A 19,884-nucleotide genomic window follows, 5' to 3' on the forward strand; every position below is an offset into this window, starting at 1 on the left:
CAGCTATTTCGGATACAACACATATCAGACGGCAACATAGCAATGATGAGCGACGGTTTTGGATAAGGCCTGGAAGAACGGCAGCTTTGTGGGATATGTTTGTCAACGAGTGTGTTGTGCCAGAGGAATGGCAAGAGAACTTTCGAATGTCCAGGTCAGCTGTGATTCTACTCAGCGAAAAACTCTGTCCATTTATCGAAGGGGAGACAACGAGAATGCGGTCTCCCGTGGATGTGATAAAAAAGGTAGAGTGGGCTTTGTATTACTTGGTCGACGAGGGAAGACTATGGAAAACAGCGAATGCATTTGGACTGGCAAAGCAGACTGTATCAGTTATTGTCCGCCATGTATGTCGAGCGATTACTCAATGTCTAGTTTTGTACTCCATAACTACTGTGTAGCCATGAAGGAGCCGCTAAACAACCGCCATTTTCAGCCTCCAAGCACAGGCAGGATTGCAAGAATGGACAATGAAGGTGAAGGCAAAAGAGTGAGGAGTGTCCTGACCAGATATCTAGATCCTAGATTGATTGTTTTAAAATGTTCTTCATCACATTGTCTACTTTCACACGTCCATTAAAGATTTTATTAATTTATAATGGCTCAGGTGTGATTCACTACAATAGGGCTAGTCTAAGAGCTTCAATGTTTATATGCCAGGTAAGGATACACTTCTATGGTGACTGACGTAATATATGCGCGTCTGACATTTTCCGCGCATGCCTACTAGGTCGCGGGCGGCGGGAGGGGTTCTTAAACCAAAGCTCAAAAGATGGAAAAATATGTGTTGATAGGGATAAAGTTAGGTAGGTTATATGCTGTATAACCTTAGCCGTCTTAGTGTAGAGACAACCTTAATGTTGCCAATCAGCCTATCCACAGGTGCATGTCTTTGGAGGTGGGAGGGAAAGCCACGCAGATACGGGGAGAATATGCAAACTCCGCACAGAAAGACCCCAAGCCCGGGGATTGAACCCAGGACCTTTGTATTGTGAGGTACACACACTAACCACTGTCCAGCGTGCTGCCCAAGTACAGTTACATTAAGAGGAAACCCTAAGTACTGTGACATATACATGCAGTGTATTGACAATGGCTGTTTATTGACTTATTTTCATTGGATAGTAGGGTTACTATTGCCAATAAATGTCAACAATAAAATTTGTTGTCGGTGATGTCATCACTCTGGTTTTTTCCCAAGATGGAAGTGTGGGAACATTTCACCCTGATCTTGTTAAAAACATTTATAACTTGTGGGGGTGTAACGATTCGTTTAACGATTCGATTTGATATTTGTGGTTGCTGATACGATTCAAGGACAATATTATTTGTTTTAGAACGATACGATCCTAAACCATTCAGTGAGTTGAAGTCGATTCATTAACTTTTGCTACAAAAAAATCAAGCAGTGTGACTGGAAAAAAATTGTGGATACTGGACACTGCAGGTGAAGTTTCCTATATTCCTATTATTTCTTGTAAGGGAATTAGGTATAAATTAATTATGGATACAAACAAGCAAGTAAACAATTATTGGCCGATGCATTCACATTTTATTTGAATAAGGTGCAACCAACAATTTAGGTTGAATTAACAAGAGGAAACACTTTCTTGTCACATTTTGGACATTCAAGCAACAGTAACCAACGTTGTAACAGTAGAATTACCTGCTAAAGTTCCTCGGTCATACAGTATCGGTTTTCTGCCATGGCGTTGTCGATGACTGACAACGTCCCAGGTGTGCGGAATCAACACTGTTGATGATGTCGGCCCCTCGCTTCCTATTTTCAATAGCCTCCTACATCCATCTATTCTATTTCTTTCTTTCTCATGAAATGACTTCTTCTTGTGTTCCGAGAGTCTGTGCGTCGCGATAACTTGTGCCGCTGTCACTTACATTGTGTCGCCTGCATCTTTTGTGGTTTAAAGTTGTGTTGCGGCTTTTATCAGTGTTGTGTCGATGGTATTGTGGCTTTTGCAATCGTACTGTAGCTGAAAGCCATGATATTGAAATGCTCTGCGGTGTAGAGGGAGAGACAGTCGGAGATGCATTCTCAGATGCTTTCTTAACAAGCGGTAACAAACTCAAGGAGACAAAACAGAAGTTTAAACACTGAGAACAAAGACACCCAAACTCTCGCGGGACTCCATTCACCAGCCTGCCGCTCTCGAATAGGTCACACACAACAGCACCACCTGCTAAAGGCACACTGACACACATGTCACAGATATTACAATATTGTCTTATCGCGTTTGTTATGACCTTTCTCAACCACTGTAGATATCCAGCAATTTTGTTTTGATGACGCCACAGACAGTTCCCATATTTTTCAGACTATAAGGCACACTTAAAATCCTTTCATTTTCTCAAAACTCGACAGTGCGCCTTATAACCCGGTGCGCCTAATGTACGGAATCATTTTGGTTGTGCTTACCGACCTCAAAGCTATTTTATTTGGTACATGGTGAAATGATAAGTGTGACTAGTAGATGGCAGTCACACATAAGAGATACATGTAGACTGCAATATGACTCAAGTAAACAACACTAACATTGTATATGTTCCATTGAAAATATAGAACATTACACACGGCGCTCAAAAATCTATCAAAATGTTTTAGTACGACTTTGGTAAGCTATGAAGCCGCACCGCTCGATGGCTTGTACTGTGCTTCAACATACGAGTATTATTATGGTGTGTGTACAAGGTAAGAAATATTATCTGGCGTTTTGTTTACCAATATTATGCAAAAGCAACTTTTCTTACCTTCTGGTACCTGCTGATCTGTATTTGGGATCTGCATTAGTCCTGAAAATTTGTGCGCGTCCGCTTTTGTAGTCCGTGCCGACCCCGTAGTCGATAAGCTTCTTCTTTGTCTATATCTTCTTGTTATGGGACAATCACACTGTGCTGTTGCCATTTCTAATATAAAATAGTGTAAAGTTCTTACTTATATCTGTCAGTAAACTCGCCATGTAAGCGCTAAAACATATCGGTGTAGTGAGTTTACATTAATCACCCAAGGAACTTTAGTTATTGGAGAGTTCCAGTCAGACGGTTTTTCACGGGGACACATTTCTGGCGTTGTTATTGCACTAGTCAGCCACGGATGAGGAGATGCTGCTCCGTTATTGATTTAAGTAAAGTCTGAATGTCATTAAAACAGTTAGCTCCATCTTTTGACACTTCTTCCAGTCCCGTCCTTGACCGCTACACCGCTACAACAAAGATGACGGAGAAAAGACGCTGCCGAAGGTGAGCCATGTACATAAGACCGCCCACAAAACGGCGCAGACTGTCAGAAAGTGGCTTGAAGATGATCTGTAAAACAATCTATACAACATTTTGACCAAAGAAGCACCATTACATGTTATGTAGACCACAAGGAAGTGTTTTCAAATTAGAAAAAATATATAATATAATATGTCCCCTTTAATGCGCACTATAATCCGGTGCGTCTTTTGTATGAAAATAGACCTAAGTAGACCCGCTCATTGGCAGTGCACCTTATAATCTGGTGCGCCCTATGGTCCGGAAAATACGGTAATTGGCTTAACATTTAAAATCTTTAATATTACAACTGCTAGACTTCATAAAAATTTTGCAGTTCTTAAATCCAATGTTTTTCTTTTTCTAGTATCGATAAAATCAGTCGATTCCTTTTAAAACGATATTAGATCGATACCTATCGCTGTGAAGGCAAACTCTCCGAGCACAGATCGATATACTTGAAATTTTGACAATATAATTCGAAATATCAATCAATCAATCGGTAAACCCCTAATACCATGTCATTTTTTGCAAAGCGGAAATTGTTTTTTATGGCAGTACAGTTGAAGCGCAGGCATGATATTGGCCATCTGGAGGATGCGATATCAACTCAGTAAAATAGCTAGCTTGTTACCTTGCTAGCTAGCTAACAAGTGTGAGACACGTTTTTGTGAAAAATAGATTTATCTATCATTTAGATAAAGTCCACCAGCTAAACATTGTCAAAATCAATTCAAGTACTTTTTTTCATTTGTCAGGAACTTCATGTGTGAAACAGCATCATCACAATAAAAGTCACACACACACACACACACACACACACACACACACACACACACACACACACACACACACACACACACACCCGCACACAAATTAGTTACGCTGCGTTGATGTAAAAAAAAGACCTATTATAAGATATTTACCTATGTAATGTATATTAGATAGCTAAATTGATTAATACTTTTTGAAAAGTTATTACAAAAATATGTATATATATTTTCTTTCAAACATTTAAAAAAAACAAAAAACTTTTTAGACCATCTCCAGACAACCAAAACTAGCTTTTTTAACCTGTAACATGTTTTGAAAAAGTTTCATTATAATTATTATACCAAATAATATATTGCGAGAATCGGTTTGAATCGAGAATCGTGTTGAATCAAGACTCGATTCTGAATCGAATCGTCGCCTCAGGAATCGTAATCGAATCTAATTGGTAGGTGTCCAAAGATTCGCACCTCTACTGGTTAATTTTCATTTATCGCTTGATTAATTGATTTATTGACTATCGGTGCAGGTCTACCTATAGACAAACAACATTCAGCATATTTTAACTTGGTGGCAACAAACACACAGTGTAAACTTACTGTATCTAGCATATGCAGTGAAGTTGTAATGCTTTGAAATATTCTATAAACGTATTTCCTCCGTCGGCCTCTAGCAAATGAACCAAATTGCCTGTTGTTTCATCAAAGTTTGAACAATGACTGATTTTTTCAAGCTGTTTATCCGCTCCCTGTCAAATCTAATCAACACTGCTCTAATATGCAAGCAAATGCCAGTGTGACATTAGCAGAGAACAATCCTCTGTACATAAACTTGGCACGGCGCATGCAAACTGGCAATAAAACATGAAAGCAACAGAAGGCACAGACGACCGCAGAAGCTTTTCAACCAATTTGGAGCGTTGCTATTGGCCTGCTGGGTTTGCGGCCGTGTTTCCCACAAAGTCGTTAGTGTCCGTCCTCTAAGGTAATTCCATTGGCCTTATGCATTCATCATGTTGCTGGAGGGGAGTCGAGCCCTGATATGTAACCTGCAAGGCTTTCTCCTTGATGATGCAAACCTGCTGTTTTTCCGCTCGTAATCTGACAATGACCTTCCTTGCAGACACAAACCTTAATTCAAAGTGACATTCCTCAGCCATTATGTACTCTCCGCGTTCGTGCTGTCACATTATAGAGAACTCCCAGCTGCATAAAGGACAACGTGGGCAATCCGTCTCTCTTCGTTCATGCCTAGTGGCCTTAGTCAAACTCACCTTGGCTGCAGCCTTTCGCCTCAAAGGCAAATCCTATCATATACAAAAATATGCAGGGTTTTGTGACTGAGTGAGGAGCGCTCCATTTATCGTCTTATGTAACAACTAGATTAGCACATGCAAGCTGAGTGCCTGCCTCGACCCAAACCACGTCCGCTGCAGAACTCTGACACTTTCTAAGCAAGCTGCCGAGCACATGTTTTTGGCACATGCATCCTTAGACAGTCAGCCTGGTCTTGGGGGTGCATTTTGATATGCGATGGGCAAAAACACATGCAGACTTTGGATGCAGAGACTGATTTTTATGGTTATGAATGACTATCTTGATGTGCACTTGGAGATTAAAAATGGGTATGTTGATTATTATTATAATTTGCCAAAAGAGCACCAACATGTCTATTTGTTGGTTGGGAATGAAATCATGCGGATAACCAGTAGTCAGACCAGAACATTACTCGGTACGTTTACATGCCCTAAATTAGTCTGAATTCTCAAATAATTCGGTTTCTACTATTTTCCCACCTACATGTGAAGTCTCAGCTTCAATGCTCAATCTCTAATGTGACTGTTGACCAATCACTGCGTGCCTCTTGTACACTAAGGGACGATTTCAGCTTGTTAATAAAAAAGCTTACAGGTGAAATGTAATTTAGAAAAAGTTACAATGTTGACTAACAAAACAAAGCTGTTTTATTTTTCTTTAAAACTGTCATTGCTCAAAACATAATATTGAATCAAAATCAATGTTATTATGAATTATTGACCTATCGAAAGCTTAGATTACTTCACATCAAATATTCCACTTTAAAAAATATTTTTTGTGGAAGATGTTGCATATTTTGTGTTACATAAAAAAACATTTTTTTCGTGGACAAAAAGGGTAGAAAACAAACAAACAAAAAAACAACTAGATAGATCTGATTCTCTAGAGATTTAAGCGTTAAATAAATAATATATGTACACCCTGGCACACGATTGTCATAATTTCATGACCGAAACAATTTTTTTTTTTACACTTTTATACTGAAATAAATACACCTACAACTTATTAAATACAAATATAGAAAAAACTACCGGCAGCTGTAAAGTTTAGATCCATGAAGGAAAGAAGAAAGTGAATGAATTTACGTATGCATAAAACATTGTTGTCTGTATCTGTGTTGGCCCTGTGATGAGGTGGCGACTTGTCCAGGGTGTACACCGCCTTCCGCCCGAATGCAGCTGAGATAGGCTCCAGCACCCCCCGCGACCCCAAAAGGGACAAGCGGTAGAAAATGGATGGATGGATAGTAGAAGAAGACAGTGCTACATGCTAATAAGATAGAGCTAGTAGCTTTCAAGCTCCGATAACTACAACTTTCCACTGTTATTTGATGATGTTGGTAATGTTTTGTTTTGTTTGAATGACACTTAAAGTTATTATGACCATCAGAGACATACGTACAAAGATCGCTATTTTGGTGAACTTTGCTTGGACTATTTACTGTTAATTCTAGGTCTGCAATGAATTATTTTTAATTGCTGATTTACATGTTAGTGGTGTTATTAGTTAGTGGTTAGTGGTGTAATTGATAGTAGTTAGTGGTTGTTAGTGCTGTCTTCATTGTTGTATTTGGACGTTTAATTTTTCTATCAGTACATTAAATATGAATAACATTCCCGAGTGCAGCTGGGATATTCCCCAGCACCCCCGCAACCCCTAGAGCAGTGGTTCTCAAATGGGGGTACGCGTACCCCTGGGGGTACTCGAAGGTATGCCAAGGGGTACGTGAGTTTTTTTTCAAATATTCTAAAAATAGCAACAATTCAAAAACCCTTTATAAATATAAATACAAACTAGAGATGTCCGATAATATCGTTTTTTTTTTTATCAGTATCGTTTTTCATTTATTGATTTTATTTTTTATCAAATCAACATAAAAAACACAAGATACACTTACAATTAGTGCACCAACCCAAAAAACCTCCCCCATTTACACTCATTCACACTCATTCACACAAGGGTTGTTTTTTTCTGTTATTAATATTCTGGTTCCTACATTATATATCAATATATATCAATACAGTCTGCAAGGGATACAGTCCGTAAGCACACATGATTGTGCGTGCTGCTGGTCCACTAATAGTACTAACCTTTAACAGTTCATTTTACTCATTTTCATTAATTACTAGTTTCTATGTAACTGTTTTTATATTGTTTTACTTTCTTTTTTATTCAAGAAAATGTTTTTAACTTATTTATCTTATTTTATTTTATTATTTTTTTAAAAAAGGACCTTAACTTCACCATACCTGGTTGTCCAAATTAGGCATAATAATGTGTTAATTCCACGACTGTATATATCGGTATCGGTTGATATCGGAATCGGTAATTAAGAGTTTGGTCAATATCGGATATCGGCAAAAACCCATTATCGGACATCCCTAATAAAAACCTATCTTTTTTTCCAAATAGTTCAAGAAAGACCACTACAAATGAGCAATATTTTGCACTGTTATACAATTTAATAAATCAGAAACTGATGACATAGTGCTGTATTTTACTTCTCTATCTCTTTTTTTCAACCAAAAATGCTTTGCTCTGATTAGGGGGTACTTGAATTTAAAAAAAATTCACAGGGGGTACATCACTGAAAAAAGGTTGAGAACCACTGCCCTAGAGGGACAAGCGGTAGAAAATGGCTGGATGCATGGTTGTTGTGGATGGTCTGAATGAATGAGATCAATGCTGTTTTAAAGTCATGTGATCTACCGCTATTAATTATTGTTGTCTACTGAGTAACGAAACATACACATATTATTTTTTTACTCTATAATAATTATATTGTGTATACAAACAAGTTTTAATGTCAAAATATGGCTGTTGGGAGGTTTTTCTTAAGCAGTCTCTCCTTCCGCCTGGATGTTTGCGTCATGCCGCGTATTTCTTCTTTGAAAACATCCTGTCATCCATTAAACAGGTAGGTTTTTATATTATATATTTAAAAATGTTGACTTATTTCCGCTACTATATCTTTACTTTGTATGCTTGTTTGCGTTAAAAATTCAATACCCCCCCCACCCAACAGCTTGTTCTTCTTCGCTTGTAAATAATGTCGTAAAGAGAGGGGTGTTTGTCCTTCACAGAGATTACACTGTTAATGCCTACATGCTAGAGAAAACTGTTTTCCAATCGTATAATTTAGGTGTATTAATCCGATTTTTCAAAAGATTAGATTAAGGTGTTTAAGAAAGCTTATTATAAGCCTAATTGTTTGAGAAATCAGACTAATTCAGTGCATGGAAACATATACTGACTGTCTATGGCAACTCCTTGACTGTCAATCAAGTGTGAAGCGCCTCTTTCCTTTGGCGGCAGGTAGGGCTGGGCGATATGGCCTTTTTTAAATATTGCGATATTTTAAGGCCATATCGCAATACACGATATATATCTCGATATTTTGCCTTAGCCTTGAATGAACACTTGATGCATATAATCACAGCAGTATGATGATTCTATGTGTCTACATTAAAATATTCTTCTTCATACTGCATTAATATATGCTACTTTAAAACTTTCATGCAGAGAAGGAAATCACAACTAAAAAAAATCACTATTTTTTTCATACGGTGTTTATCTGGAAATGTTTGCCTCTGCATTTTGATGGTGTGGACGTGTGGCACCGAACGGAGATGTTGACGTGCGGAGTACGTAAATATTGTTTTTAATATTGTTGTGCAGCACTTTGGAAACATTTTTGTTGTTTAAATGTGCTATATAAATAAAGTGGATTGGATTGGAGTGAGCACTCTTCATTCACTAGCAGGGGACTTTTCAAATGATGCTACATATTAGCAGTAATGCTACTTTTTATAGCAATGCTTTTGCTCCACACTTGACAAATTACGGTTGTCTGTTCGACATATTCCCACTTGAAGCCAAACCACCGCCAGACGATGGACCCCCTGCTGTTTTTTGGGGGAATTAATTCTTCCTTCATTTGTTACCAGATTCGCACCTTCTTTCGCTCGTATTACCGCTAGCATCACAGCTAGCGTTAGCCATGCTGCTACCTCTTTGCTCCGAGAGGGCGTATACGTATGTGACGTATGACGTGACAGTATGTGACGTGTGTAGAAGCTGCGCTTGCTGTCTGTGAGAAGGAGAGACAGGAAAGAGTAGGAAGAGCCTGTAGTGTAATGCCCGCAGCTAAAAGCAACTGCTTGAGAACGCATACTCGAATATCACGATATAGTCATTTTCTATATCGCACAGAGACAAACCCGCGATATATCGCGCATATCGATATATCGCCCAGCCCTAGCTGCAGGTGGGTTTCTACACAAATCAAAGATACAGTCACAGTCCAGTGACCACCTCATAAGTACTTCAGGATGGTTGTGATGTAAGAAATCCTTCTATAGAGGTTGTATTCACCTGACGTCACGCCCGGCCCGTTAACTATGCGAGGCTCGAAGTGGTGGACCGGCGAGCGTCTGTTGTCGTAACGTTCTGGGTGGCATTTTGCCTTTCTCGAAGAAAAATGCCCTATACTTGCGTTCTTTTAGGCTGTTGGAACTGTTTGAGTCGCCAACAGGATACAAGTTTCTTCAGAGTTCTTCAAGATGTAATCAAGAAGGGTGAAAGATGTCAAGATTTTCCGAAAAACTATGAGAAAAATGGCACGGGGAGCAGAGTCGAAGAATGCAGAAGTTTGCAGTTATCACTTTGTTAAAGTTTTGTTTTATATACTTTTAACTTATATTATTTCCAAATTAAGTATTATCTTCATGATATTTGTATTTTATCTTGTTTTGGAGTTCCATCCATCCATTTTTCTACCGCTTATTCCCTTTGGGGTAGCGGGGGCCGCTGGAGCCTATCTCAGCTACAATCGGGCGGAAGGCGGGGTACACCCTGGACAAGTCGCCACCTAATCGCTGGACCAACACAGATAGACAGACAACATTCACACTCACATTCACACACTAGGGCCAATTCAGTGTTGCCAATCAACCTATCCCCAGGTGCATGTCTTTGGAGGTGGGAGGAAGCCGGAGTACCCGGAGGGAACCCACGCAGTCACGGGGAGGACATGCAAACTCCACACAGAAAGATCCCGAGCCCGGGATTGAACTCAGGACTACTCAGGACCTTCGTATTGTGAGGCAGACGCACTAACCCCTCTTCCACCGTGCTGCCTGTTTTGGAGTTCTTAAAATGCATTTTTGCAACAGGTGTTTCGAAAAGCACCAACTCGCCGAGTCAAAATAAAAGAAGGCAAACGTGAGCAAAACCTAAAATAATTGAGCTTTTACCAAAGGCAGCAATCATAAATGACAGCACAGACACAACGTTAATGTGGTTATATTTTGATGAAGACAGGAAAAACACACATAAGTGGCACATGCACAACAACAACAAACAGGGCTTATTTAGACACAAAGTTAAATCATGAAACACAACCTCGCCCAGGAAAAATGATTTTTATCCGGGAGAGTGTTGATACCAATTTATTTAACCCAGGCACACACAAAGAAGTAGAGCTCCATGCTTTTCCAAGTTTTCATTTGTTTTGCCGTGTAGGATGACGTCTGGCGGACCAGATAGTTCGACATGTCTGGGATATGTTAACGAATAATCCTTGAGATCACTCAACAAATCTTTTTTTGATAACTTATATGGATCTATGCAATCGCATGGTTTGATTTTCTTAGGCCTCTTACGTACTACGATATTTCACACTCTGTTTGTTACACAGTAGCCTTGTTGGTTTGGTGGATCACCACTTTGTTTACTTCTGTTCAAAAGTCATGTGACTAATTACAACCTATACAGTGGTACCTCAAGTATTTAGCGATACAAGCTCTCTTAGCCTTTTGTTATGCTTTAAGTTATGAATTTGTTTTGTGCCCCCACCATTGAGAGAAAAAAAAAAGTTAAAAGCCAATCCAGTGCTAGCTTTCGCAGCAAATGCCAGAACGAAACCTGCAAAACATCCCCAAAACACCGGGTCTTAGAATTGGACCACACCTACCGATTTGAAATAACGACCGACCATGCACCCAACCCACAGCAGCACTTCTCTTGTGAGCGCCCTGCATCATAAAAGAGCAGCCCAGGCACAGGGAGAGTGAACTGCTGCTGTAGCTACGGAGGCGAATATCCAACGACCAACGTGAAACCAACTTCACCGCGGTCGCTTTCCAAGGTAAATACTGTGCATTGTTACATTACTGTAGCTGTTTGTAGTACATTCTATTGCACAGGTGTCAAACTGAATGCACAGGGTCCACATCTGGCATGCAAAAAACTAGAAATAATGTGCGTCAATAAGGCACTAACTATTTCTTGCTAAATGTACAATTTTGGCAGAAAAAAATTGTACCGCATGCAACAGAAGTTCTTTTGAACTCAGTATTTGTTGCAACCAGAACTTTAACATCTGCTTGTCATGTTGACATCTCATTCAAAGCAAGTTTTTCGTCAGTTTGTTGATAAATGATGATAATCAATTGAAGGGGCCGATTATGTAAAAATACCATGAGGCGAACTAGTGGTAAATTGAAGTATGGTTACAAGCGGTCGTGTGAGGGCAGCAATAAAAACATATAAAAATACGATAAAAATTAGTACAATACATAATATAATCAATCTATTGTATTGTTTTCAAACATTATTATCTCAGGTATAGTGAATTATATATATAGCGATTTTTCTCTGGACACTCAAAGCACTTAGGTGGCGACTTGTCCAAGGTGTACTCCGCCTTCCGCCCGAGTGCAGCTGGGATAGGCTCCAGCAAAGGCAAGCCCCTATTAAATGTATTTAATTTATTTTAATGAATGGCGTTGATTTGAGTTACAACTCAGTCATAGAACATTAAAGTGCGTAAGTTGAGGTACCGCTCAACTTGTCAAACCAATGAAAAGTTCTGTTTCAAGCAGATGATTGGCAAAGGTATTTTGATGCTTGAGTCAAAATAGGGTGCCCTTAATTTCCCAAATATAGTAGCGAGGAGTCTTTAAGGAGGAGTCGCACCCTCATCCAACACCACTGGCGTTAACTCTCCTCGTTATCTTGAGTCGAGCTGGCATCCAAAACATCTATAGTGACAGGTGATAATTACCCATCGTCTTCACCCTGACGGCATCACTGCCTCTGTTGACTTAATTTATGGATGTCGTTGCCAACGCCGACAGTTGGCGAGAGAGAGAAGCTTGTGAGCTTTTGTAGATCCACCGATAAAACAGACTTTCAGGGTGTGACCTAACGCAACATAACTCGCACATTAAAGCACAACTGCACTTTAAAAAAAAGAAATTGCCTATCATTCAGAGTCCCTTTGTAAGATAAGAACACATATGTTGTTCTTTGTTTATGCATTCTAACTCGTAAATAAACATTAGGAAAAGTCAGCTAACAAAGTAGTGGGTGGTTCTCTATTTTGGCCACAAATCCCTCTAAATAACCTTTCAAAAAGCGCCAACAATACTTTGTTTACATTTCATGACCTAAATATTAATAAAGTATTTGCTATGTTGTTATCATAAGCACTAACGTTTAGAACCTACTTTTAGCGGCACATTGATCATTATGAGCTAACTGGCTTATGCTGCTGCATTGACATCATCAGCTCGGGAGTTGTTCTCTCGCCAGCTGAAGAAATTGAATTCTCGATCATTGGTTCTCAAACTTTTCACCAAATACCACCGCAGAAAACAACTGGCTCTCCAAGTACCACCATAATGACCAACATAAAAATACATTAACGTAGTAGGCCTAACTATTTCTTTTTTTTAAAACAAGGCATAGGTTTTATTTAACAAGTATATTTAATATGTTTGGCCACTGTAACGTTACACACTGTTTGAACAATAAAACTGTTAGGGGTGTAAAAACATTTTTTATTTTCAAATGAATCGTGGTTCTTATCTAACGATTCTTAATCGATTAAAAACATTTTTTTTATTTTTTTTTTATTTATTTATTTATTTTTAGTATGTCCTGTCCTGTCCACTCCTCTCTGAGCTGCCACCTTAACGTGGTAGAGGAGTTTGCGTGTCCCAATGATCCTAGGAGCTATGTTGTCCGGGGGCTTCCATGCCCCCTGGTAGGGTCTCCCAAGACAAACAGGTCCTAGGTGAGGGATCAGACAAAGAGCAGCTCGAAGACTTCTATGGAAATGCAAGAACCGAGACTCAGATTTCCCTCGCCCGGACGCGGGTCACCGGGGCCCCCCTCCGGAGCCAGGCCCGGAGTTGGGGCACGATGGCGAGCGCCTGGTGGCCGGGCCTGTCCCCATGGGGCCCGGCCGGGCACAGCCCGAAGAGGCAACGTGGGTCCCCCCTCCAATGGGCTCACCACCCATAGCAGGGGCCATAGAGGTCGGGTGCAATGTGAGCTGGGCGGTAGCCGAAGGCAGGGCACTTGGCGGTCCGATCCTCGGCTACAGAAGCTAGCTCTTGGGACGTGGAACGTCACCTCGCTGGGGGGGAAGGAGCCTGAGCTAGTGCGCGAGGTAGAGAAGTTCCGGTTGGATATAGTCGGACTCACCTCGACGCACAGCAAGGGCTCTGGAACCAGTTCACTCGAGAGGGGCTGGACTCTCTTCCACTCTGGCGTTGCCAGCAGTGAGAGGCGACGGGCAGGGGTGGCAATTCTTGTTACCCCCCGGCTCAGAGCCTGCATGTTGGAGTTCAACCCGGTGGACGAGAGGGTAGCTTCCCTCCGCCTTCGGGTGGGGGGACGGGTCCTGACTGTTGTTTGCGCTTACGCGCCAAACAGCAGCTCAGAGTACCCACCCTTTTTGGATTCACTCGAGGGAGTACTTGAGAGTGCTCCCCCGGGTGATTCCCTCGTTCTACTGGGGGACTTCAACGCTCATATTGGCAACGACAGTGAAACCTGGAGAGGCGTGATTGGGAAGAATGGCCGCCCGGATCTGAACCCAAGTGGTGTTTTGTTATTGGACTTTTGTGCCCGTCACGGATTGTCCATAACGAACACCATGTTCAAGCATAAGGGTGTCCATATGTGCACTTGGCACCAGGACACCCTAGGCCGCAGTTCTATGATCGACTTTGTAGTTGTGTCATCGGATTTGCGGCCTCATGTTTTGGACACTCGGGTGAAGAGAGGGGCGGAGCTTTCTACCGATCACCACCTGGTGGTGAGTTGGCTGCGATGGTGGGGGAGGATGCCGGACAGACCTGGCAGGCCCAAACGCATTGTGAGGGTTTGCTGGGAACGTCTGGCAGAGTCTCCTGTCAGAGAGAGTTTCAATTCCCACCTCCGGAAGAACTTTGAACATGTCACGAGGGAGGTGCTGGACATTGAGTCCGAGTGGACCATGTTCCGCACCTCTATTGTCGAGGCGGCTGATTGGAGCTGTGGCCGCAAGGTAGTTGGTGCCTGTCGTGGCGGTAATCCTAGAACCCGTTGGTGGACACCGGCGGTGAGGGATGCCGTCAAGCTGAAGAAGGAGTCCTATCGGGTTCTTTTGGCTCATGGGACTCCTGAGGCAGCGGACAGGTACCGACAGGCCAAGCGGTGTGCGGCTTCAGCGGTCGCGGAGGCAAAAACTCGGACATGGGAGGAGTTCGGGGAAGCCATGGAAAACGACTTCCGGACGGCTTCGAAGCGATTCTGGACCACCATCCACCGCCTCAGGAAGGGGAAGCAGTGCACTACCAACACCGTGTATGGTGCGGATGGTGTTCTGCTGACCTCGACTGCGGAAGTTGTGGATCGGTGGAGGGAATACTTCGAAGACCTCCTCAATCCCACCAACACGTCTTCCTATGAGGAAGCAGTGCCTGAGGAATCTGTGGTGGGCTCTCCTATTTCTGGGGCTGAGGTTGCTGAGGTAGTTAAAAAGCTCCTCGGTGGCAAGGCCCCGGGGGTGGATGAGATCCGCCCGGAGTTCCTTAAGGCTCTGGATGCTGTAGGGCTGTCTTGGTTGACAAGACTCTGCAGCATCGCGTGGACATCGGGGGCAGTACCTCTGGATTGGCAGACCGGGGTGGTGGTTCCTCTCTTTAAAAAGGGGAACCGGAGGGTGTGTTCTAACTATCGTGGGATCACACTCCTCAGCCTTCCCGGTGAGGTCTATTCAGGTGTACTGGAGAGGAGGCTACGCCGGATAGTCGAACCTCGGATTCAGGAGGAGCAGTGTGGTTTTCGTCCTGGTCGTGGAACTGTGGACCAGCTCTATACTCTCGGCAGGGTCCTTGAGGGTGCATGGGAGTTTGCCCAACCAGTCTACATGTGCTTTGTGGACTTGGAGAAGGCATTCGACCGTGTCCCTCGGGAAGTCCTGTGGGGAGTGCTCAGAGAGTTTGGGGTTTCGGACTGTCTGATTGTGGCGGTCCGCTCCCTGTATGATCAGTGTCAGAGCTTGGTTCGCATTGCCGGCAGTAAGTCGGACACGTTTCCGGTGAGGGTTGGACTCCGCCAAGGCTGCCCTTTGTCACCGATTCTGTTCATAACTTTTATGGACAGAATTTCTAGGCGCAGTCAAGGCGTTGAGGGGATCCGGTTTGGTGGCTGCAGGATTAGGTCTCTGCTTTTAGCAGATGATTTGGTCCTGATGGCTTCATCTGGCCAGGATCTTCAGCTCTCACTGGATCGGTTCGCAGCTGAGTGTGAAGCGACTGGGATGAGAATCAGCACCTCCAAGTCCGAGTCCATGGTTCTCGCCCGGAAAAGGGTGGAGTGCCATCTCCGGGTGCCCCAAGTGGAGGAGTTCAAGTACCTCGGAGTCTTGTTCACGAGTGAGGGAAGAGTGGATCGTGAGATCGACAGGCGGATCGGTGCGGCGTCTTCAGTAATGCGGACGCTGTATCGATCCGTTGTGGTGAAGAAGGAGCTGAGCCGGAAGGCAAAGCTCTCAATTTACCGGTCGATCTACGTTCCCATCCTCACCTATGGTCATGAGCTTTGGGTTATGACCGAAAGGACAAGATCACGGGTACAAGCGGCCGAAATGAGTTTCCTCCGCCGGGTGGCGGGGCTCTCCCTTAGAGATAGGGTGAGAAGCTCTGTCATCCGGGGGGAGCTCAAAGTAAAGCCGCTGCTCCTCCGCATCGAGAGGAGCCAGATGAGGTGGTTCGGGCATCTGGTCAGGATGCCACCCGAGCGCCTCCCTAAGGAGGTGTTTAGGGCATGTCCGACCGGTAGGAGGCCACGAGGAAGACCCAGGACACGTTGGGAAGACTATGTCTCCCGGCTGGCCTGGGAACGCCTCGGGATCCCCCGGGAGGAGCTGGACGAAGTGGCTGGGGAGAGGGAAGTCTGGGCTTCCCTGCTTAGGCTGCTGCCCCCGCGACCCGACCTCGGATAAGCGGAAGAAGATGGATGGATGGATGGATGGATGTCCTGTCCAGCCACTCAGACAAATCCTATAGTTGATGTAGATGATGATATCAGCTGTACAGATTTACTTCAGAAAAGAAAAGTGCCTGATACTTCTCTTGTTACCTTATTTGTATTTGACTTTAAATGTTTAAGTGGAACTTTATCAAACAAAACCAGTTTTCTTTTATAATATAGAAATGATCACAGGTGTTTATATATTCTTCGGAGGAATGTAATTAATTAATATAATTAATACCCCCAAGAATCGAATCGAATCGTGTGGTGCCCAAAGATTGACAGCCCAAAAAAATTTGTTTGAAAATGTAATTAAGCATACCACTTTTTGGCGTACCACTTGATCAGGAGTAGGCGACCTCCAGTATACCAAAAGCCATTTTAGCCCATTTCCCACCAAATAAAACCCACCCTAGAGCTGTAAACTCTGTTTCATCCCTAACATGATGATAACACTACTTACAGTTTCATTACACTTATTCTGTAGCATTTATAAAACACTAGACAGAAAACGACTCACCAAGTATTTTTGCTCTGATCATCTCTCCGCAGCAGTTCCGAAACTGCTCTTTTTCGGTCATCTCCAGGTGGGTAATTTTTCCGCAAATGCTGTGTGTTTGTTCTGGAAATGTCTTTCGACGTTTGATTTTTTTTCTTGTTTGCTATTTTCTCCCCACATAATAAGCACACAGGTGAACCAACCTCATCAACAGTGGTCTGTCCGTTGCTAGCTGAAAACAATACAATTGCTTGGGAACAAAATATGACGCATAGGGGGTGTGACCTAGATTTCGATCGACAAAATATGAAAACGCGTTTGATTTTCATATTACAAGATCACCAAACACTCCAAAATAACAACTGTTGCATTTAAATAAATAGTGATTATTTATTGACATTTTGTTGCAAAGCCAAAGGGAGCCAAGACTGAGGCATGAAAGAGCCTCCAGAGCTGTGGGTTGTAGACCTCTGGTTTGAGAATAGCTGTTCTATATTATAAATCATGCCCCACCTGGCTAGTGGAAGGAGATGATGGTGAGAAAAACACGAAAAGATGCTTGTTTGTTAACCCTTTGCAAAGACTGATTCATTCTTTGTCTAAACCAGGGGTCGGCAACCCAAAATGTTGAAAGAGCCATATTGGACCAAAAATACAAAAACAAATCTGTCTGGAGCCACAAAAAATTAAAAGCCATATTACATACAGATAGTGTGTCATTAGATATAAATTGAATTAAGAGGACTTAAAGGAAACTAAATGACCTCAAATATAGCTACAAATGAGGCATAATGATGCAATATGTACATATAGCTAGTCTAAATAGCATGTTAGCATTGATTAGCTTGCAGTCATGCATTGACCAAATATGCCCGATTAGCACTCCACACAAGTCAATAACATCAACAAAACTCACCTTTGTGCATTCACGCACAACGTTAAAAGTGTGGTGGACAAAATGAGAAAGAAAAAGAAGTGGCATAAAACACGTCCTAGAAAGTCGGAGAAAGTTATACATGTAAACAAACTAAGGTGAGTTCAAGGACTGCCAAAATTAGTAGGACAAAACGGCGCTCCCCAAATACTCGAATCAGTGAAGCATGTTTAATATAAACAGTGTGCTTTATAACAATTAGGGAGGTTTGTGTCATGTTTGTCCTCCTACAGAAACCATATTAACACAAAAAATATATTTTTTTGCCCTCATCTTTTTCCATTTTTCATACATTTTTGAAAAAGCTCCAGAGAGCCACCAGGGCGGCGCTAAAGAGCCATGCGGCTCTAGAGCCGCGGGTTGCCGACCCCCGGTCTAAACTAATCTTAACATATAAACATCCCAGCAGTTGGCATCCCAGAGAGAGCAGACGTTGTACAGTAAGTAGTTGTTTTATTATGTGTGTTGTCTGCATGAGTAGTTGTCAGTGTTGTTGAAAAAGGAAAAAGCAAACGTTGTAATGCGTCTTGGAAATTAATGCGCAAATTACATAAATATATCATGTTATTGTGGATGTGCCTGATACTACATTAATACTTACGGCATGAATATAAAACATTGATGGAGGTGTTCAGATGTTTTTAGAGCACTTTAAAGGCGGAATAGAGCGACTCCTATTGTGAGCTGACGTTTATTTATGAGTTAGAATGCATAAAAAAATTAAGACGTGTGTTCTTGTCTTACATTAGGATTGTGAATGATAAACAAAACCCCCCCCCCAAAAAAAGTGCAGTTCCACTTTAAGTTGTCAAAGCGAATGAAAATATTTATACGGCAATGAAGTCAAAACTGGGCCATCACAAATGTACAAAAGAGGTTCCTTGTGGTCACCATGTGCATTTACTATCATTCATGGAAAATACAGACCTGTCCCAAATGCACAATATGGAACCATTAATGCACTTTGTTGCATCCTTTTTGTACAGTCATGTATCGGTCTAATTGGTTAGGAAACACATTGAAAGGGGATATAAGGGGACCATAACGGAAGCCAGCCTATTTCTTACCCGATGCAAGGCGCTCTAGTGTGGAGGGAGGGAGGTCCTCTCTGCTCCGTGCAGGGAGAGATGCAGGGATGCTGGGCGCCTTCCCCCCTGTGCTCCTCGGCGCACGACAAAAAACAGGAGTAGCTTCTGGATCGATCGCCGCCCAGCTTTTACACGCCAATTCTGCAGCTCCTCAGCGCGCACATCCGCGGACACCGAGTGACTCGGATGGGTGTCCCCTGTCCGTCTCACATCAGCCGCGTCCCGCAGAGCATGCCCATGCAGCGATGATGCCGCGGCGTGGTGGTCCCCTCCGGCGGACAGTGTCTTCTATAGGCGACGGAGGGAGAGGAGGACGGCGCGTTTTAAACGGTGTGAGCGGATAGAGTGGATTTAAACGGCGTGGGGGGTGGTGCTGTCGGGATTACGTGGTATGTCTTTAATTAGATAGCGCTGCGCCTATTGGCACCGACGTGGCGCACAGCCCCGCCCACTTTCCCCGGCTCCCTCGTCTTTAAAAGTGTGCGTCACCACGGTAGAATAAAGGCGCACATAGTGCAATTTACACGAACTCACTGCGCCACGCAGAGATTTTTAGGATACTGCACATATATTTGGTCATTTTCTGCCTTTTAATGAGGACATTTAGCTGCAGTTTCCTTCAGAAGGACTTGCACTCTATAGGGGGTTGCAGATTTAAATATTTTATTGCTATATGCCAGTGACGTGCGGTGAGGT

General features: G+C 42.7%; 1 protein-coding gene across 1 annotated transcript in view; it reads right to left on the reverse strand.

Annotated features, from left to right (window-relative positions):
- Nucleotides 1-19,515, reverse strand: part of LOC133577587 (hippocalcin-like protein 1) — a 132,912-nt gene extending 113,397 nt beyond the window's left edge. Inside the window, exon 1 of the mRNA XM_061931578.2 lies at nt 19,168-19,515. The gene's annotated coding sequence lies outside the window, so the exon portion shown is untranslated. The remainder of the gene's footprint in view (nt 1-19,167) is intronic.
- Nucleotides 19,516-19,884: the final 369 nt, after the last annotated feature.

The sequence above is a fragment of the Nerophis lumbriciformis genome, linkage group LG37 (genome assembly GCF_033978685.3).
Source record: "Nerophis lumbriciformis linkage group LG37, RoL_Nlum_v2.1, whole genome shotgun sequence".
Classification (NCBI taxonomy): Eukaryota; Metazoa; Chordata; class Actinopteri; order Syngnathiformes; family Syngnathidae; genus Nerophis; species Nerophis lumbriciformis.